We start from the raw sequence: 22840 nt of genomic DNA, 5'->3' as shown, positions 1-22840 counted from the left end.
TCATTAACATTGAACTTGGCCAACAGCACTATAATTCATGCCTAAAGTTTATCTAACATACACATCTTTTCCACAGATCACACCACAGCCTTCTTGAACATAGGAACACTATGAAGGTCATTCTAAAAAGCAGTCACCAAGAAAAAGCACAAAAATGTGAAAAATGTCACATAAAAAGGGCAAGCCCTATGGGTATTGGCTTTAGGGTTACAAATGAATGGTAGCCAGTCAGTGGATTTGTAAATATAGAATCTGCAAATCAGGAGGCTCAACTGTACTGAGATTTTGAAAAACTAAAATCAATTGAGTTTGCCTAGAGAAGTGTATTCAAGACAGAAGCAGCAGGAAAAGAAGCTGGAGGTTTATATCATTCTAGGAAAGGCAGGGTCTGGTAAGCCCTGTAAAGAAGTTAGTCCTTTTCCAATAATAATTAGGCACCATTGCTACAGAGTTTTAAATAGAAGACTGTCATAGTTAGATTTGTCTTTTGTAAAGACAACTGTTCACCTTGAATAGAAGTGACCCCTAAAACAATGCCTTATACATTGTGTATGTTCAATGTTTACTGAATAAATTCCATATTCAATGAATGATTGAGTGCAGTGTAGAGATTAGTTTTGTTGGGGCCAGAGACAGAGCTGGAGGTAGGGAGATTTTAATATGCTACTGCTAATCAGTGTTGCACTGGAGGTTCTAGCCGGGGTAATTAGGCAAGAAATGAAACAAAAGGCATTCAGATTGGAAAAAAAGAAGTAAAACCATCTCTCCTTGAAGATGACATGAAATTCCTAAAGACTATACTAAAAATGATTAGAACCAATAATTAATTTCACCAAGGTTTCAGGATACAAGATCAATACACAAAAAATTCAATTGCATTTCTATACAGTAGGAATTAGCAAACCAAAAATGAAATTAAAACAATAATTCTATTAACAATAGATAAAACATGTAGGTATAAATTTAACAAAAAACAAACTTCTAATTCTGAAAACTAGAAAATGTTGTTGAAAGAAATTAACTTAAATAAATAGACATTCATATTCATAAATTGAAAGGTTTTAGGTGTTAAGATTACAATAATCCTCAAATTGATCTACAGATTCAGTATAATCTCTATGAAAATTATAGCTGTTTTCATTGTTGTTGTTACAGACATTGACAAGCTAATATTAAATTCTATATGGAAAGCAACTGACCTAAGACAATCTTAAAACAGAACAAAGTTGCAGGACTCACAATTCCTCGTCTGAAAACTTACTGTGAGACTACAGTAATTAGACAGGGTGGCATTACCATAATTATAGATATTAAGACTAACAAAATAGAATTGAGAATCCAGAAATAGATCCTCTTTATGATAAGTTGATTTTCAACTTAGGTACCAAGACATTTCAATAGAGGAAGAATAGTCTTCAGGCTGGAGAAGGCAATGGCACCCCACTCCAGTACTCTTGCCTGGAAAATCCCATGGATGGAGGAGCCTGGTAGGCTGAAGTCCATGGGGTCGCTAAGAGTCAGACACGACTGAGCAACTTCACTTTGACTTTTCACTTTCATGCATTGGAGAAGGAAATGGCAACCCACTCCAGCCTGGTGGGTTGCCGTCTAAGGGGTCGCACAGAGTCGAACACAACTGAAGCGACTTAGAAGCAGCAGCAGCAGCAGTCTTCAAGCGGTCCTAAGATGGCAGAGGAATAGGACGGGGAGACCACTTTCTCCCCAACAAATTCATCAAAATAACATTTAAACGCTGAGTAAATTCCACAAAACAACTTCTGAATGCCGGCAGAGGACATCAGGCATCCAGAAAAGCAGCCCATTGTCTTCGAAAGGAGATGTTTTATCAACGGTGCTGTATAGATGGAGAAGTCTTGAGGCTAATGTAAAAATAAGACTGAAAACCAGAAGCAGGAGGCTTAAGTCCAAATCCTGAGGACACCAGAGAACTCCTGACTCCAGAGAACATTAATCGACAGGAGCTCATGAAATGCCTCCAAACCTACACTGAAACCAAGCACCACCCAAGGGCCAACAAGTTCCAGAGCAAGACATACCAGGCAAATTCTCCAGCAACACAGGAACATAGCCCTGAGCTTCAATATACAGGCTGCCCAAAGTCACTCCAAATCCATTGACATCTCATAACTCATTACTGGACACTTCATTGTACTCCAGAGACAAGAAATCCAGCTCCACCCACCAGAACACCAACACAAGCTTCCCTAACCAGGAAACCTTGACAAGCCACCTGTACAACCCCACCCACAGCAAGGAAACTCCACAATAAAGAGAATTCCACAAACTGCCAGAATACAGAAAGGGCACCCCAAACACAGCAATATAAACAGGATGAAGAGACAGAGGAATACCCAGCAGGTAAAGGAACAGGATAAATGCCCACCAAACCAAACAAAAGAGGAAGAGATAGGGAATCTATCTGATAAAGAATTCCAAATAATGATAGTGAAAATGATCTGAAATCTTGAAATCAAAATGGAATCACAGATAAAGAGCCTGGAGACAAAGATTGAGAAGATGCAAGAAAGGTTTAACAAGGACTTAGAAGAAATAAAAAAGAGTCAGTATATAATAAATAATGCAATAAATGAGGTCAAAAACACTCTGAAGGGAACAAATAGTAGAATAACGGAGGCAGAAGATAGGATTAGTGAACTAAAAGATAGAATAGTAGAAATAAATGAATCAGAGAGGAAAAAAGAAACATGAATTAAAAGAAATTAGGACAATCTCAGAGACCTCCAGGACAGTGTTAAACTCCCCAACATTTGAATCATAGGAGTCCCAGAAGAAGAAGAAGACAAAAAGAAAGACCATGAGAAAATACTTGAGGAGATAATAGTTGAAAACGTCCCTAAAATGGGGAAGGAAATAATCACCCAAGTCCAAGAAACCCAGAGAGTCCCAAACAGGATAAACCCAAGGCACACTTTAATCAAATTAACAAAGATCAAACACAAAAAACAAATATTAAAAGCAGCAAGGGAAAAACAACAAATAACGCATAAGGGGATTCCCATAAAGATAACAGCTGATCTTTCAATAGAAACTCTTCAGGCCAGGAGGGAATGGCAGGACATACTTAAAGTGATGAAAGAAAATAACCTACAGCCCAGATTACTGTACCCAGCAAGGATCTCATTCAAATATGAAGGAGAAATCAAAAGCTTTACAGACAAGCAAAAGCTGAGAGAATTCAGCACCACCAAACCAGCTCTCCAACAAATGCTAAAGGATCTCTTCTAGACAGGAAACACAAAAAGTGTGTATAAACTTGAACCCAAAACAATAAAGTAAATGGCAACAGGATCATACTTATCAATAATTACCTTAAATGTAAATGGGTTGAACGCCCCAACCTAAAGAAAAAGACTGGCTGAATGGATACAAAAACAAGACCCCTATATATGTTGTCTACAAAAGACCCACCTCAAAACAGGGTACACTTACAGACTGAAAGTGAAGGGCTGGAAAAAGATATTCCATGCAAATAGAGACCAAAAGAAAGCAGGAGTAGCAGTACTCATATCAGATAAAATAGACTTTAAAACAAAGGCTGTGGAAAGAGACAAAGAAAGACACTACATAATGATCAAAGGATCAACCCAAGAAGAAGATACAACAATTATAAATATATATACACCCAACATAGGAGCACCACAATATGTAAGACAAATGTTAACAAGTATGAAAGGGGAAATTAACAATAACACAATAATAGTGGGAGACTTTAATACCCCACTCACACCTATGGATAGATCAACTAAACAGGAAATTAACAAGGAAACACAAACTTTAAACGATACAATAGACCAGTTAGACCTAATTGATATCTATAGGACATTTCACCCCCAAACAATGAATTTCACCTTTTTCTCAAGCACACACGGAACCTTCTCCAGGATAGATCACATCCTGGGCCATAAATCTAGCCTTGGTAAATTCAAAAAAATTGAAATCATTCCAAGCATCTTTTCTGACCACAATGCAGTAAGATTAGATCTCAATTACAGGAGAAAAACTATTAAAAATTACAACATATGGAGGCTGAACAACATGCTGAAGAATAACCAACAAATCACAGAAGAAATCAAAATATGTAAGAAACGAATGAAAATGAAAACACAACAACCCAAAACCTGTGGGACACTGTAAAAGCAGTGCTAAGGGGAAGGTTCATAGCAATACAGGCATACCTCAAGAAACAAGAAAAAGTCAAATAAATAACCTAAGTCTACACCTAAAGCAACTAGAAAAGGAAGAAATGAAGAACCCCAGGGTTAGTAGAAGGAAAGAAATCTTAAAAATTAGGGCAGAAATAAATGCAAAAGAAACAAAAGAGATCATAGCAAAAATCAACAAAGCCAAAATCTGGTTCTTTGAAAGGATAGATAAAATTGACAAACCATTAGCCAGAGTCATCAAGAAACAAAGGGAGAAAAATAAAATCAATAAAATTAGAAACGAAAATGGAGAGATCACAACAGACAACACAGAAATACAAAGGATCATAAAATACTACTATCAGCAATTATATGCCAATAAAATGGACAACTTGGAAGAAATGGACAAATTCTTAGAAAAGTACAACTTTCCAAAATGGAACCAGGAAGAAATAGAAAATCTTAACAGACCCATCACAAGCACGGAAATTGAAACTGTAATCAGAAATCTTCCAGCAAACAAAAGCCCAGGACCAGACGGCTTCACAGCTGAATTCTACCAAAAATTTAGAGAAGAGCTAACACCCATCCTGCTCAAACTCTTCCAGAAAATTGCAGAGGAATGTAAACTTCCAAACTCATTCTATGAGGCCACCATCACCCTAATACCAAAACCTGACAAAGATGCCACAAAAAAAGAAAACTACAGGCCAATATCACTGATGAACATAGATGCAAAAATCCTTAACAAAATTCTAGCAATCAGAATCCAACAACACATTAAAAAGATCATACACCACGACCAAGTGGGCTTTATCCCAGGGATGCAAGGATTCTTCAATATCTACAAATTAATCAATGTAATACACCACATTAACAAATTGAAAAATAAAAGCCAAATGATTATCTCAATAGATGCAGAGAAAGCCTTTGACAAAATTCAACATCTATTTATGATAAAAACTCTCCAGAAAGCAGGAATAGAAGGAACATACGTCAACATAATAAAAGCTATATATGACAAAGCCACAGCACACATTATCCTCAATGGTGAAAAATTGAAAGCATTTCCCCTAAAGTCAGGAACAAGACAAGGGTGCCCACTTTCACCACTACTAATCAACATAATTTTGGAAGTTTTGGCCACAGCAATCAGAGCAGAAAAAGAAATAAAAGGAATCCAAATTGGAAAAGAAAAAGTAAAACTCTCACTGTTTGCAGATGACATGATCCTCTACATAGAAAACCCTAAAGACTCCACCAGAAAATTACTAGAACTAATCAATGACTATAGTAAAGTTGCAGGATATAAAATCAACACACAGAAATCCCTTGCATTCCTATACACTAATAATGAAAAAATAGAGAAATTAAGGAAAGAATTCCATTCACCATTGCAATGAAAAGAATAAAATACTTAGGAATATATCTACCTAAAGAAACAAAAGACCTATATATAGAAAACTATAAAACACTAGTGAAAGAAATCAAAGAGGACACTAATAGATGGAGAAATATACCATGTTCATGGATTGGAAGAATCAATATAGTGAAAATAAGTATACTATCCAAAGCAACCTATAGATTCAATGCAATCCCTATCAAGCTACCAACGGTATTTTTCACAGAGCTAGAACAAATAATTTCACAATTTGTATGGAAATACAAAAAACCTTGAATAGCCAAAGCAATCTTGAGAAAGAAGAATGGAACTGGAGGAATCAACCTGCCTGACTTCAGGCTCTGCTATACAAAGCCAGAGTTATCAAGACAGTATGGTACTGACACAAAGACAGAAATACAGATCAATGGAACAAAATCAAAAGCCCAGAGATAAATCCACACACCTATGGACACCTTATCTTTGACAAAGGAGGCAAGAATATACAATGGAGAAAAGACAATCTTTTTAACAAGTAGTGCTGGGAAAACTGGTCAACCACTTGTAAAAGAATGAAACTAGAACACTTTCTAACACCATACATAAAAATAAACTCAAAATGGATCTAAACATAAGACCAGAAACTATAAAACTCCTAGAGGAGAACATAGGCAAAACACTCTCTGACATACATCACAGCAGGATCCTCTATGACCCACCTCCCAGAATATTGGAAATAAAAGGAAAAATAAACAAATGAGACCTAATTACAATTAAAAGCTTCTGCACAACAAAGGAAACTATAAGCAAGGTGAAAAGACAGCCTTTCAGAATGGGAGAAAATAACAGCAAATGAAGCAACTGACAAAGAACTTATCTCAAAAATATCCAAGCAACTCCTGCAGCTCAATTCCAGAAAAATAAATGACCCAATCAAAAAATGGACCAAAGAACTAAATAGACATTTCTCCTAAGAAGACATACAGATGGCTAGCAAACACATGAAAAGATGCTCAACATCACTCATTATCAGAGAAATGCAAATCACAATGAGGTACCATTTCACACCAGTCAGAATGGCTGTGATCCAAAAGTCTACAAGCAATAAATGCTGGAGAGGGTGTGGAGAAAAGGGAACCCTCTGACACTGTTGGTGGAAATGCCAACTAGTACAGCCACTATGGAGAACAGTGTGGAGATTCCTTAAAAAACTGGAAATAGAACTGCCTTAGGACCCAGCAATCCCACTACTGGGAATACACCCTGAGGAAACCAGAATTGAAAGAGACACGTGTACCCCAATGTTCATCGCAGCACTGTTTATAATAGCCAGGACATGGAAGCAACCTAGATGTCCATCAGCAGATGAATGGGTAAGAAAGCGGTGGTACATATACACAATGGAGTATTACTCAGCCATTAAAAAGAATACATTTGATATGGCCAGAGGCTAAAAAGAATACATTTGAATCAGTTCTAATGAGGTGGATGAAACTGGAGCCTATTATACAGAATGAAGTAAGCCAGAAAGAAAAACACCAATACAGTATACTAACACATATATATGGAATTTAGAAAGATGGTAACGATAACCCTGTATGTGAGACAGCAAAAGAGGCACAGATGTATAGAACAGTCTTTTGGACTCTGTGGGAGAGGGAGAGGGTGGGATGATTTGGGAGAACGGCATTGAAACATTTATAATATCAAATATGAAATGAATCGTCAGTCCAGGTTCAATGCATGATACAGGATGCTTGAGGCTGGTGCACTGGGATGACCCAGAGGGATGGTCCAGGGAGGGAGGTGGGAGGGGGGTTCAGGATTGGAAACACGTGTATACCCGTGGCAGATTCATGTTGATGTATGGTAAAACCAATACAATATTGTAAAGTAATTAGCCTCCAATTAAAATAAATAAATTTATAATAAATAAATAAACATGGTTTGACCAAAAAAAAAAAAAAAAGAAAAAAGAATAGTCTTCAACAAGTGGTGCTGGGATAACTAGAAACCACATACAAAAAAAATGAAGTTGTACCTCTAACATATACAAAAATTAGCTCAAAATTGATGAAAGATCCAAACAGAAGAGTTAAAACTGTAAAACACTTAGAAGAAAACAAAGATGCAAATCTTCATGAAGGCAAATTTGTCAACTGTTTCTTACATATGATACCAAAATCCTGAGCAACAGCAGTAGGACAACAAAAGATAAATTGGATATCATCAAAATTAAAAACTTTTGAGTTTCAAAAGACACCATCAAAAAAGTGAAAAAGCTACACACAGAATGGAAGATTGTAAATCATATATCTAATAAGGAACTGATATTGAGAATATGTAAATAACTATTATAACTCAGTCATTTTTTAAAAAGCCGATTAAAAATAAAAATATGAATAGACCGTTATCCAAAGTAGATCCATAAACAGCCAATAAGCACAGGAAAAGATGCACCCAACATTATTAGCTATCTGAAAAACTCAATAAAAGCAACAGTGAGATACCACTTCATACCTACTAAAATGGCTGTGATCAAAAAGGCAGAAAATAACAAGCATTGGCCAGGAGGTGGAGAAACTGGAACCCTCATACTGTGCTGGGCATGTGAAATGGTTTAGCTTCTTTGGAAAACAGCCTGATAGTTTCTTTAAAAGTTAAACATAGCATTACTATTTGACCAAGCAATGCGACTCCTGGATTGATATGCAAGAGAAATGAAAACATATGTCTACACAAAACTTCTACATGAATGTTGATAGCAGCATTATTCACAATAGTAAAAAAGTGGAAACATCCCAAATGACCATCAACTGATGAGTAGATAAATAAAGTGATCTATCTGCACAATGGAATATTAGCAACATAAAGTAATGAAGTACCCATAAACGCTGTGACACAGACGAACCTTGACAACATTATGCTAAATAGAAGCAGCCAGTCTCAAGAACTGCATATTGTATGGTTCCATTTATATAAAATGTCTTGAACAGGTAAATCTGTGGAGACAAAAATATATTATTGATTTCCAGGGGCAGTGACTGCTAATGTGTATGAGGTTTCTTGTTTGGTGCTGAACCAAAAGCTGGATGCTTTGGAATAGTAGTAATGGTTGCATAACTTCATGAATATGTAACTAAAAACCACTGAATTTTACATATTAAAAGGATGGATTTTATGATGTGTTACATATCTAAAAAACTTTTTAAAAGAATTCTGTAAGTTTTCCCATTTTGTTCAAAATACAGTAATTGCTAAGAGAATTATTTTCAAACTGCTAATCACTACAAACATAGGTACAATTTTTGACAAAGACTTTTGAAGCATTGGTCAACATGTGGTGAAGAACTGTCATTTTTGAGAGAATGGGAAGGCTCATCTCTCAGGCATAAGAAGATGGAACCCTAATGGACCATAGTAACTTTGTGTACCTGAGGAGGCAGTTAACTGATTACAGACATGTAAAAGGTGGTGAAATTTGAGAGATCTTAATATTGAGGGAGCTATTCAGATGGGTGGGCGTAATTGTACATGGGTCTTCTATGTCTTCCTTGGCCATGGTCTAGACTTCATATGCAGAGGCTAAGACTTTATGAGGGCCAACAGAGAATAGCTCCTGTGAGGCAGAGAAGTGAAGTCAGTTTCAGAGTTTGCTCTGTGCTAGGAGGGTGGAAAGGAGGGAAGATGAGGAGGAAAAATTAGATGAAGAACAGAAGATACAATTGAATATATTGCACAGCAGCAATGACCATAACCATGGCAAGCTCTGATTTTTCAAATGATCAAACAAAACCAAAAATGTGTTAAATAATCATTAAGAGTTACTGACGACATTGTTGTACAGCAGAAACTAACACAATTACAAGCAATTGTGCTCCATTTTTAAAATAAGTTATTGACAGAATCAATCCATAGAAAATTAAGATTAAAATGGTGGCTGTTAAATATCTATTAAATTCCTTATCAAAAGACTCATTAGCTGTGAAAAGCATCGCTGTAGAATGAGACTAACAAGGAAGGTAAAATCTAAGCATTTAATGGAATTTATTTAGTTTCACCGATTTTTTGTGGGATGATAGGTTGAGCGAGGAAGAGTTATAGGGAGAAGGAAGAGAAATTCTAAGATAACTTATACCCAATAAATTATTCTTTAGAACAGATTTCTTCCAGAAATGTGTTTTTCAACAAGATTAATTTCATTACTCCACTCACATAGATGGAATCCTTGGTTTAGAGTCAGGCTAGGGTAAGTTATACTCAAAACACTGCTCAATTTTAAAATAAAGGATTTATGTGCATGAAGGTGTGAATCACTCTTTACCAGTTAATATCTCACCCTCCTGTCCTTTCTATTTGAGTCAAGAATACATCTGTCAATTGCAAACATTTATTCACCTATTGGATGAACAAAAAAGCCAATTGAAAATGAGCTTAGGAAAAACACAAGCCTGGTCTTATCACATTAACAAGTGATTTTTAAAATTGTTTTAACCTTGTAGTACGTGGTTAGTCATCACTATGTGCACCATTAACTCAAACTAGATACTTGTTCTTTTGCCAAATAATGTCACTTTAAATGTGTGCAAGTATCAATATCACAGTGAAATTTAGGACCTAAATTCTGACAAGGTGTGACCACATGCGTGGTAATGAAATTTCATCTGTTCCCTTAAAATTTCTCCTCTAAAGATGCTTTATTTTAGGAGAAATGGAACCCATTTAAGTTTAAAATATCCATTCAAGACAGCTATGAAAAAATAAACTCTAGTAAAAAAAATCCTAGCTCTAAGTATATGGATTTGTTATTCACTGTAATCCACTGGCAATGTTTTCTAAGGGACTAAAACTTTTAATACATTATGTATGAGAAACCAAAGTTTCACTATGTTGTGTATTAGGTTAAAGCCTTTAAATAAATACTAGACAGTGAAATTCATCACAATATGCCTCCATTTAACATTTTCTTTTCGCTAAGATTCATTTTTTAAAGAACTGGCTTAGGGCCCAAAGAGGATCATGTAACACTGAAAAAACTCCAGACCCCTGGAAAACATTATATAGAGACATTCCAGTGTATTTAATTAAAAAAAAATTATATTTGTCAAATTGTTAGCCATCTATTAGACTATACACTCTGTGAATATACCACCATTTTAAAGTGTTGATAATATATCTTATTGGCCTTCCCATTAGCTAAGAGTTCCTGGTAAAATATTTTCCTACCACATAAGCCACTAGTCATCAACCATGTCAAACAACATATTCAGTATGGATATTGAAATTCTAAGTTGACTATATTCAATAAATAACCCAAAGATATATAATGTTAACCATATACTATTTAAGCATATTTAAATCAAGCTATATAATATACAAGAATTTAAGGCAAAGCATTTATATTGATCTCACATATGTAAATCTGTTACCTACTATGTTTTACAAATGTATAATTTTTAAACCAGCCTTATTCAGAATGGATTTTAATTGCATTTATGTATTTAAAGACTAGGACTAGAAATCAACCTTAAATTTATCAAATAAATTAACTTGTGCTTTATTCTCTTTGATTGATAAAATATACATAATGTAACTTTATCCATTTGATAATTTGAAGCACAGTTCAATGACATTAAGTACATTCACACTGTTGTATAACCATCACCACTATCTTCAAAACAATTTTTATCTTCCTAAACCAAAATTATGTACCTATTAAACAATGGCTCCTCACTATTCACTCCTGCCTGTACCAGAAAGTACATTCTACTTTCTGTCTCAATGAATTTGACTAACCCTGACACCTCGTATAAATGCAGTCATACAAAATTTGTCGTTTTGTGGCTGGTTTATTTCACTGATCATGCTATCTTCAGGGTTCATCGCTACTATAGCATATGTTAGAAATTTCTTCCTTTTTAAGGTGGAATGATTTCCCACTGTATGCATATATTAACAGCATATTTGCATATTCATTTATCCATCAATGAACACTTGGGTTGCCTTTACCTTTGGCTATTGTAAAAATGTTGCTATGAATATGGGTTTAAAAAGATCCATTTGAGCTTCTGCTTTCAATTCTTTTGGGTATATACTTGGAAATGAGATTTCTGGGTTCTTTGCAATATATATATTTATATTTTAGTTGCTCTGTCATGTCCAGCTCTATAAATATACATATATTAAAAGTTTTTTGATGTGGACCATTTTAGAAGTCTTTACTGAATTTGTTACAATATTGCTTCTGTTTTATGTTTTGGTTTTTTGGTCCCGAGGCATGTGGGATGTTAGCTCCCTGACCAAGGATCAAACCCACATCCACTGCATTGGAAGATGAAGTCTCAACCACTGGATCTCCAGGAACGTCCCCACAATGTACTTTTAATACATTCTTAAATATACCCATGGGCTTATTTTATGTTTTAAAGGTGGTTGTTGCCATTTTGAGGGATGCAGTGGCTCCACATCCTCCCCTTAGATTCTTCAGGGTCAACACATTTCCTTTCCATGTCTCCTTGCCCTGGAGGAGTTGAGAAATTTCTTAAGATAGTCAACTATTCTTGACCTATTTATACATTCTGAATATGCATGTGGCTTAAGGAGACTTAAATCTCAGGTTTTGAAGAGTCAAAGCTGGGAGAAATTGGAAAAAATTCTAAAATACATTGCTCACTCCCCAGCTTTGGTGTAGAGCTTCATCCTGATTCAGTGTAAGTCCCTTCTACTGCAGATCTCAGAAGACAAAATTTCAGTCTTCCTCATCAGTCTCTTCCTAAATGACATCTAACTTTGTTACTCTTCCTATTCTGCTCCTTCCCTAGTCCCTGTATTCCCTCCATTCCATCTTGAAATTCACATCCCTTCCAAAATGTACACATTGATCTTTGGAAATTGAACATCATGTCATCTCTTCTTGGAAATCCTTCCTGATGTGCCAGGATGATTCCAGTTTCCTTATCTGAAACATTAAAGGAAATATTTTCTTCTTGCATTGGCTCATTATGAGAACTCAATGTAAAAAGATATGCTTACACACAATTGAAGACACATGGTGAGTTCTTAATAAACATTGGTTGCTGTTACCAATGAAAACAAATTAATAGGAGATGAAAAACAGTTGCTTTATATCTTTATGTTAAAGTTTCCTGCACATAAAAATTATTATTTTACCATTTAGCCAAACCTTATTTTTGTTTGGAGGAGTCTGGTGAGCTGCCGTCTATGGGGTCGCACAGAGTCAGACACAACTGAAGCGATTTAGCATCAGCAGCAGCAAGCTTCCTTCCCTAAATGTTCATAGAATTATCACCTACTTCAGCTGTACAGCCCTAAGGTTGGATATGATTTCCAGGTTTGAAAATGAAAAATGGCAAATATAATTAATTTGAGATGGGAAGAGGAGAGATGCTAATTTGTATTAATTAACTCTTTTCCATCTTTATGATGCTTATTCTCTAGGAATCTATTAATATTGTACTTCTTAGCTTTTTTTGAGGGTTTATAGACCCCCTTTGAAAATATGATGAAAATTATGGGTTGTTTGTCACCTCCCAAAAAATGTGCATTCACAGTTTTATATTAAAGTTTGGGAAATGTATGGACTCCCTTGAATGCTCCAGAAGAGTCCAGAGATCGAAGGTTAACACTAGGTGATGTATCAATACAATGTAAACATAGAAAATCTCATATTGTTGATCTTCTCTCCTGAAACACACTTCAGGGTTTTGCCCCTATATTTTATTCTGTTCTCCTATTTCTTGTAGTCACTTCTTAACCGTTCCAATAGTTAGACCAAGGCTGATTTAACCAAATGCTCTAGACACTGTAAGGCAACAGAGAGAACAGGCAGGGAATTATGGCAGTGCACAGGACAAGGCATTACCTTTCCTCACACTTGTACAAGCAGTATTAGGAAACTCCTCTTTAGGCTCAATGATAGCATTAAGAAAATGCTAACTTCCCCAGTGTATCTGAAAATTCCTAAAACAGAGGAAAAATAAAGTTTCTGAATTTATGTAATATCTTAAAAAATTAACTTAATCAGGTCGCTTTCTCAAAAGAAAAAGTTTAAACTGCAGAAAACCTTAAACTAAACTGGTAGATTTAAAAACTTTTATGAGATATTAAAAAAGATTGGGTAACAAACTAATTAAAATAGACTAAATTTGGTTTATCCAAGGACTTTACACCAGTGAATGAGATTCCTATCTAGCCTGTAATATTCATATACATATGTTTATAGATATCTGTGTCATTTGAAAGCAAAAACTAATAGCATCGAGAAGAGAGAAAACATACTTTCCCCCATGATGAACAGGCAATTTAATTTGAAAACAAACACATTGGCTACCAAACAGTCCTAACAATTTTATCCTAAGGTGCTTTATTTTAACCTTGGTCTGTATTAAGAGTGACTTTAACTTCAATTTGATACTAGATCATTCAAGTATGACATAAATCAAATCCCTTATGACTATACAGTGGAAGTGAGAAATAGATTTAAGGGACTAGATCTGATAGACAGAGTGCCTGATGAACTATGGATGGAGGTTCGTGACATTGTACAGGAGACAGGAATCAAGACCATCACCAAGAAAAAGAAATGCAAGGAGGCCTTACAAATAGCTGTGAAAAGAAGGGAAGCGAAAAGCAAAGGAGAAAAGGAAAGAATGCAGAATTTGAATGCAAAATTCCAAAGAATAGCAAGGAGAGATAAGAAAGCCTTTCTCAGTGATCAGTGCAAAGAAACAGAGGAAAACAATAGAATGTGAAAGACTAGAGATCTCTTCAAGAAAATTAGAGATACCAAGGGAACATTTCATGCAAAGATGGGCTCAATAAAGGACAGAAATGGTAGGGACCTAACAGAAGTAGAAGATATTAAGACGAGGTGGCAAGAATACACAGAAGAACTGTACAAAAAAGATCTTCACAACTCATATAATCATGATGCTGTGATTACTCACCTAGAGCCAGACATCCTGGAATGTGAAGTCAAGTTGGCCTTAGGAAGCATTACTATGAACAAAGTTAGTGGAGGTGATGGAATTCCAGTTGAGCTATCTCAAATCCTGAAAGATGATGCTGTGAAAGTGCTGCATCAATATGTCAGCAAATTTGGAAAACTCAGAAGTGTCCACAAGACTGGAAATGGTCAGTTTTCATTCCAATCCCAAAGAAAGGCAATGCCAAAGAATGCTCAAACTACTGCACAATTGCACTCATCTAACACACTAGTAAAGTAATGCTTAAAATTCTCCAAGCCAGGCTTCAGCAATAAGTGAACCGTGAACTTCCAGATGTTCAAGCTGGTTTTAGAAAAGGCTGAGGAACCAGAGATCAAATTGCCAACATCTGCTGGATCATCGAAAAAGCAAGAGAGTTCCCGGAAAACATCTATTTCTGCTTTATTGACTATGCCAAAGCCTTTGACTGTGTGGATCACAATAAACTGTGGAAAATTCTTCAAGAGATGGGAATACCAGACCACCTGACCTGCCTCTTGAGAAATTTGTATGCAGGTCAGGAAGCAACAGTTAGAACTGGACATGGAACAACAGACTGTTTCCAAATAGGAAAAGGAGTACATCAATGCTGTATATTGTCACCCTGCTTATTTAACTTACATACAGAGTACATCATGAGAAACGCTGGGCTGGAAGAAACATAAGCTGGAATCAAGATTGCCGGGAGAAATATCAATAACCTCAGATATGCAGATGACACCACCCTTATGGCAGAGAGTGAAGAGGAATGAAAGAGCCTCTTGATGAAAGTGGAGGAGAGTGAAAAAGTTGGCTTAAAGCTCAACATTCAGAAAACTAAGATCATGGCATCCAGTCCCATCACTTCATGGCAAATAGATGGGGAAACAGTGGCTGACTTTATTTTTCTGGGCTCCAAAATCACTGCAGATGGTGACTGCAGCCATGAAATTAAAAGACGCTTACTCCTTGGAAGCAAAGTTATGAGCAACCTAGACAACATATTAAAAAACAGAGACATTACTTTGCCAACAAAGGTCCATCTAGTCAAGGCTATGGTTTTTCCAGTGGTCATGTATGGATGTGAGAGTTGGACTATAATGAAAGCTGAGCACTGAAGTATTGATGCTTTTGAACTGTGGTGTTGGAGAAGACTCTTGAGAGTCCCTTGGACTGCAAGGAGATCCAACCAGTCCATCCTAAAGGAGATCAGTCCTGGGTGTTCATTGGAAGGACTGATGCTGAAGTTAAAACTCCAATACTTTGGCCACCTCATGCGAAGAGCTGACTCACTTGAAAAGACCCTGATGCTGGGAAAGATTGAGGGCAGGAGGATAAAGGGACAACAGAGGATGAGATGGTTGGATGGCATCACCGACTCGATGGACATGGGTTTGAGTGGACTCCAGGAGTTGGTGATGGACAGGGAGGGCTGCCATGTGGCGGTTCATGGGGTCGCAAAGAGTCGGACATGCCTGAGCAACTGAACTGAACTGAACTGACTGTATTACATTATATTTGATTGCTAAGTCACTTCAGTTGTGTCCGACTCTGTGCGACCCCACAGACGGCAGCCCACCATGCTCCCCTGACCGTGGGATTCTCCAGGCAAGAACATGGAGTGGGTTGCCATTTCCTTCTCCAATGCATGAAAGTGAAAAGTGAAAGTGAAGTCGCTTAGTCGTGTCCGACTCTTAGTGACCCCATGGACTGCAGCCTACCAGGTTCCTCGGTCCATGGGATTTTCCAGGCAAGAGTCCTGGAGTGGGGTGCCATCGCCTATGGCTTATTCTTTGATGCTCAGGAAGTCCTTCAAAGAAGTGCTTGTAAATGGTCAGAGCATCCTTATTGTTCTACTTGTGTAGATTCAGTAGTTGTAAATTCTGCTGTGCTGTGTATCAGCAGCAGCCAGTCAAATGCACCAATACCCCTAAGTGAAAGTGAAAGTGAAGTCACTCAGTTGTGTCTGACTCTTTGCCACCCCATGGATGGTAGCCCCACAGACTCCTTGGTCCATGGGATTTTCCAGGCATGAATACTGGAGTACTGGAATACCCTTCTCCAGGGTATCTTCCTGACCCAGGGATTGAACCCGGGTCTCCCTCATTGTAAGGAATAGACATTTAGAGCTGTTAAGGGACTCAAGGTATCACTGGGTAGGATCTTGACAATATGACTGAGAATGTAAGGAGACTGATTCCAGTCAAGTTGTGGAATAATTGATGAATATCGGGGAAGGAAAAAAGAGAGTAATTGAACTGCAAATGCTGAGAGATCATCTAATTTCACCTGCTTTTTCTATAAATGAAAACATGAAGTAACTGATTACTCTTAGATTAGGACTTGGGACATGGTTTACAGGGAAAATTAGTCATTTGAGACTCAAGAAACCTGAATTCCAGACTTAAATTTACCATTAATATTGGGCAAGATAGTTTTTCTGTGTCTCAGTTGCCACAAATGTTAAATGTGGGGATTGGGTTAGATTTCCATGATGCTAATCTTTATTGAGGCTGTTTTAATTCCCAAGCTAATTCTATTTCTTCTGAACATTGAACTATAAATATCAGCATAGTAAATGGTGGTCTTTACCACAAATAAATCTCAGGAAGTCCTGGTTATAATTATTACTCAATTCATGCTATTATGGGACAGATAATATGATGTAGCCTTTAAAATGTATTAGATAAGTCATACTTTTTAAAATTATTAAGCAAATTCATATTTTTAAATTTTTAACAATAGACAGAACTATTTATTTTTAAAAATATATTGAACATTTACTATCACTCACATTTCTTGGTCCTAGAGATACAGCAGTAAGCAGTATAAAAGTGGACCCTCTCTTAAAGGATAGACAATTGAGAATATTTAAATAAAAAAAAGATAATCTCAGAGGGTGATAATTTCTTGCAAAGAAATAAAAGTAATTTTTACAAAGAATTTGGGTGATGTTACTGTGGGGTGAGACAATGTTGCTGTATATTGAAAGGTCATTTATAAAAGGAGAAATTTTTTCTAAAGCACACATCATGAGAATAAATCAGTTATGATAAGAAGCACAGAGATAGGAAGGTACAAAAGTCATACAGAAGGAATGAAACTGACTAGATACATTTGCTTTCTGTGGGATGTGAGTGTAGGGTGAGTGGCATGCATTTGTGTTTTAAGTGTGTGTGTGTGTTTGGCCATGAATATCCCTTAAGGGTAAAGTAAAACTTTTCTATACTCCTTACTTCCCCTTGTGTATATTGGTGAAGGACAGAAAAAGGGTAATAACTGAAGTAGATGTTCAGAAGACTTAGTGAATCTTTACATATGCCCTGGAAACTCAGAGCTGAGTTGGGGTTTGGTTAGAGAAAAGAGGTATTATCCTATAAAGGAGAAGAGGGTTTTTAGTCCATATGATGTATGACTTGGGGTCAACATACATTTAAGTAGAGAAATCACCAATATGCATACCAACATGTTTACATACCAATATGTTTACGTATGATTGTTACATAAACTGTCTTAGTCTCAACAAGCTCTCAGTAAATCAGCTACACTGAAAGATAACATTTTATGAGCAGATTTGTGTGTGTGTGTGTTTGAAGGAATGAAGGAAAAGGGCTCAGTTCCATGTTTAATGCAGAGCAGAAAGGGTGGAACTAATAATATAAGAGAGAGAGACTCAAAATCTGTGAATTCTGGAACTTGAAGCCAGGAAAGACCATGAAAATATATGGCCCCAGCAATGCACAGAAATATTTGGAAGACAATTGGGGTGGGTGGCTGCCATATAAATTATAATCATTTACTTATGCATTCATGTTCACTATCTCATCACTATGAAAAAAATTGAAAGAGGGAGAAAAAGAGAGAGAGAGATTGACTACATTCTTAGAAACTATAAGCATTCATGATGCCAAAACACCCAATTAACGACAAAAAAAGGTCAAGCTAGTGTTTAGAATAAGGCTGTCAAAATAATTGGCTGATTGGATAAGTTTTTCACTTCCCAATCACTAGCTATGGTAAAACAGAGACACAGTTGAAAAATAAACATTTAAGAGTAGAACTACATTTACTTTATTCCAAATTGTGAGAAATGCAAACGCATGGTTTTAGTTTTATCAGCAAGAATCCATATGAATGACTTCTCCCATTTGCTCTGGGATTCTGGAGTTTTAAGTGGGCCAAAGTTTTGAAGTGTTGAAAGATATTATAAAGCACTTACAAGTATTCAGCTGGTCAGGCTGCTCAATTAACTGAACATTTATAAACCTCAAAATTTTGACAGAGCATGATTCATGTAGGAATGACCGTTAGACAACAGATGGCTTTATTGTAGGTATGCTTGAGAGAAAGCATACAAGGCAATGTGATTTGAAGGAAATACAAATGGAACGCAGAGAGAAAGCAAACTGAATTTAGAAGCATGGATTATACTCTTAAGAAAGGAAATTATTGAAATATCTACCTGGTATATTTTAATGTAGAGTGTTTTTTAAATGTTTAAATGTTAATGTTTACTTAAGAATATTCAAGACATTTATTATGAAACATATGAAAAATACAACATAACTAATATCTAGGCAACTCATACTAACTCATATAACATTCTAAATTAGATGTTTATAAAACAATGTAACAGGGCTTGGGGAGTAAGAACTAAAATGTCAACTAAAATCCTAAATCCACAGCATTTTAGCTTCTCGTTTTTTTCCTACAACTATGGGCTGCTTATATTCTGAAGAGTATTTTGAAGAAGTATTACTTCAAAAGTACATTTTAGAATAACATTTTACCACTAAAATATATCAAATTGTAGCTAAGAGGGTTTTATTAGTTTTCTAAAGGAGAAACAAAAGATGACACATTCATCTAAATAAAAATATTACTTTCAGGTATTTGTAGTTTTTTTTTAACAAATTCAAGTTAATATTACATAGAAATTCATTTCAGGGAAAGAAACATCAGATTCTAAAGTATGCTTGATATAAGTCCATAGAACAAATGCAAAATTTTCTTATTTTGAGCCTATTATGTACATATTATATTGGTCCAACTCTTATTTTTTTTCCTTTTCTTTCTTTCTCTCCCTCTTTCTCTCCTTCCCTTCCTCCACTTCCTTCTCTCCATCCCTTTCTCTCTCTCTCTCTCTTCCTAGGAGCACAAATCCACTAACATTACCGAGAAAAAAAATTCATGGAACAAGAAGCAAGTAAACAATTTCTCCCAGAGGAAAAAGGAAAAGAACAAAAACCATGCAATTTCAAATAAAACAAAACTCCTGTATCATATTATACCTACTTCTCTCCAAGGAGGAGCAGCAAACACAAGACCCCATGGATCATGTCCTGTAGTCTCAGTATGAAGAATAGGTTCTGGTATCTTTACACCTTAAAATGCTTCTAGGAGAGTTGCTATTCCATGCCAGAAGGGAGGGCTACCAGTAATTTTCTTCTTCTCCCAATCCCGAGGCTCTGAGAAAGTGAATCGGGGCCACTAGGCTCCCAGGATCAGCTCTTAGGGTGTCCAGCGCCAGTATGAGAAGGGACGGAGGGGCACTCCCCACAGACCTATGTCCTTCCAGTCACTTAGACAAACTGCCCATCTGTGGTTGAGGAGGGCCAGGAGCAGTAAAGATGGGTGGTTAGATTTTCCACCCTTACTGCTCCCATTTTCTAGAGGGACAACCAGAGTTACGAAGAGCACAAGGACCTCTGACTCCACTGAGTTAGCAACAGGTGAAAATAGAACACAGACCTCTAAATTCAGAACACATGACTTCCTCACAACTGCTGCTTACTTGTTAAAGGCATAATAAAGCAGTGTCCCTGCTTATCAACTTTTCTAAAATAGATACGAGAAATTAATGAAAAACCAGTAAGAAAACAAAAAGGAATTAGTCTTTACTTTTCTCCCTCTGTCATTTCCCCCAAACACTATTAAACAAGAATTTTTATAGACTAGCATACTAATTCTTGACAAATTGCTTATACAAACTGTAAATATAAACTTTAATATTGGTCCTCATTAAAACTCTGTAAAAGCAGATTATTATTATTATTATTAATTATCCTCATTTTAGAGATAGCATGCAGTTCGAAGAAAATAACTGATCAAAATTCAAACTGCTGAGTTCCCTATGTTATAGAGTAGACTCTTGTTGGTTATCCACTTTAAGTATATAGCAGTGTGTACATGTTGACCCTAAACTCCCTAACTATTCTTTCTCCCCATTTCTCCCCCTAGCAACCATAAAAGTTCATTCTCTAAGCCTGTGAGCATGTTTCTGTTTTGTAGATAAGTTCACTTGTATCATTTCTTTTTACAGTCCCCATACAAGAGAAGTCATATAATATTTCTCCTCAGTGTTATGTCACAGCCTGGATGGGAGGAGAGTTTGGAGAAGGAATACATGCATACGTATGACTGAGTCATACGTATGACTGAGTCTCTTTGCTGTCCACCTGAAACTATCATATTGTTAGTTAGCTATACTCCTATATAAAATTAAAAGCAAAAAAAGTCAAGCTGCTGAACAGACTATAATTAATATTTAAATACAGAACTTCTGACTCTAAATTACATTTAATTTCCTTTAATCATGCACCTATAACTTTAACCAACATAAGTGCTTTTCTAAAACATAATGCATTATTGTTAAGTCTGTTATCAACTCAATAGGGACACAGACTAAAAATACAGTTGTTGAGTAATTTTCAGTTGTTGAGTAATTTTCAGAGATCTTACAAAAATATATCAGTGCACTGAAGATCATTGTTTACATATGCAACATACTAGTTTTCAATATTCATAATTTGAATGATCCCCAAAATAAAAAAAGATCATACTTCAACATTTTAGACATTAATTATAAATTTCTTAATCCTTTTCTTTATACCTTTTTTTTTCTTTTTATGATTTGAAGAATGAGAAGACCTGTTAAGAAATTTAGCTGTTACAAGACAAACTGAATTAAAAGAAGAAAAGAAATCAGGCCCAAAGGAGAGAGAAAGAAATCTAACAATGGTATTAGGCTTTCTAAAAAAAATCATGTTGATTTACTAGAGAGAAATAATGAAATACTATACTATATGGGTGCAAATATCATTTGTATATGTCTTCTATAAATATTATTTATATGAAAATGAGCTAAAATTAGCATTGGCTAAAAATGTTGTTCGTGAAAGAACTTTTAGATTAAAACCAAAAACAAATGCAACACATATTATTACTGATAGAGATATAATTAAAGTGTAGAACACAGTTAATTAGCAAGCACATAATATTCCACAAATTACTTACAAGGACAAGTTAAGCTCTGTGGAGGCTTCAGCTGTCTGCTTCTATGTGAGATATTTGCTGGCACCGTATAGATATTTTTTGCCCTTCTGCTAAATATTCCATGACTTTCTTAGTAAGACTGAATATAAGTTATTCTTATCAAATACCAAAATTTTCATAATTATGATTTTTAGGATCATGCAAATTAATTACAACTCCAAGCAGTGACACAGACTAAAATAGCCAGAGCTGTGATGATCTAAAACTACTCACAACATGTCCCAGCCAGTACTTGGCCAGGAGCACATGTCACTTAAAAAAAGCACATAACCCTTTAGACCCAACAGTCAGTTAAAGCCTTGGTAGCAATGTTAACCATAAAAATGAAAAGACTTTTCAGTTATTTACATACAATTTTCCTCTAATTAGTGGGGCCTGATTTTAGTTATTTTCCCCTTCTTTTCTTGAATAAGAACAGATGGGATCAAGTTTACAGGGCAGTTATTTTGTTACAGAAAAAGAAAAAGTCAGAGTCAGAGTGAGAAAGAGACAGGTAGTTTCTCTTGTCAATTATACTCTAGGATTTTTATAGAAATGGGGCTAGTAAGTGCCTATCAGTTCAGCAGTCTTTAAAGAAGAACTGTGCTAGGGGTTGTGCTGATGATGTAAAACAATGGGACACTTTCGGAAGGGGCTGGCAAACAAACGATAAATAGAATCTGGCGTTGCCAGCTACGGATGCCTGGGTGGCACAAGTGAGGTCCTCTGCTCTACCTCTGATTGTTGTGTTGCTTTCCAACTATAATAGGATTTTAGAAATACATTGGTTTAAGTATATTATGGTCAAAAAAAATCTTAGTTTGTAAAGCAGTTTTGTAAGAATTTTGAAATATTTGAATATAACTGACTCTGGAAAAAGATAAGTACTATCTAATTTCTGGGGTTCCCTGTTGGTTCAGATGATAAAGAATCTGCCTGCAATGCGGGAGACCAGGGTTTGATCCCTTGGTCGGGAA

At 36.0% G+C, this 22840-nt stretch overlaps 1 protein-coding gene across 3 annotated transcripts in view; it reads right to left on the bottom strand.

Annotated features, from left to right (window-relative positions):
* The window catches only part of EYA4 (EYA transcriptional coactivator and phosphatase 4), a 365676-nt gene extending 343614 nt beyond the window's left edge, over window positions 1-22062 (bottom strand). The window contains exons 1-2 of one of the 3 annotated variants that reach the window (XM_070376696.1): window positions 21846-22062; window positions 13448-13545 (exon numbers count right to left, since the gene is read on the bottom strand). The gene's annotated coding sequence lies outside the window, so the exon portion shown is untranslated. Of the gene's footprint in view, window positions 1-13447; window positions 13546-19844; window positions 20217-21845 lie in introns of those variants that run through there. The other 2 variants (XM_070376694.1, XM_070376697.1) reach the window with 2 other exon arrangements.
* Between the last annotated feature and the right edge of the window lie 778 nt (window positions 22063-22840).

Source organism: Bos mutus, chromosome 9, assembly GCF_027580195.1.
Source record: "Bos mutus isolate GX-2022 chromosome 9, NWIPB_WYAK_1.1, whole genome shotgun sequence".
Classification (NCBI taxonomy): domain Eukaryota; kingdom Metazoa; phylum Chordata; class Mammalia; order Artiodactyla; family Bovidae; genus Bos; species Bos mutus.
The sequence above is the reverse complement of the archived record's forward strand: the minus strand, read 5'-3'. Positions and strand labels throughout refer to the sequence as shown.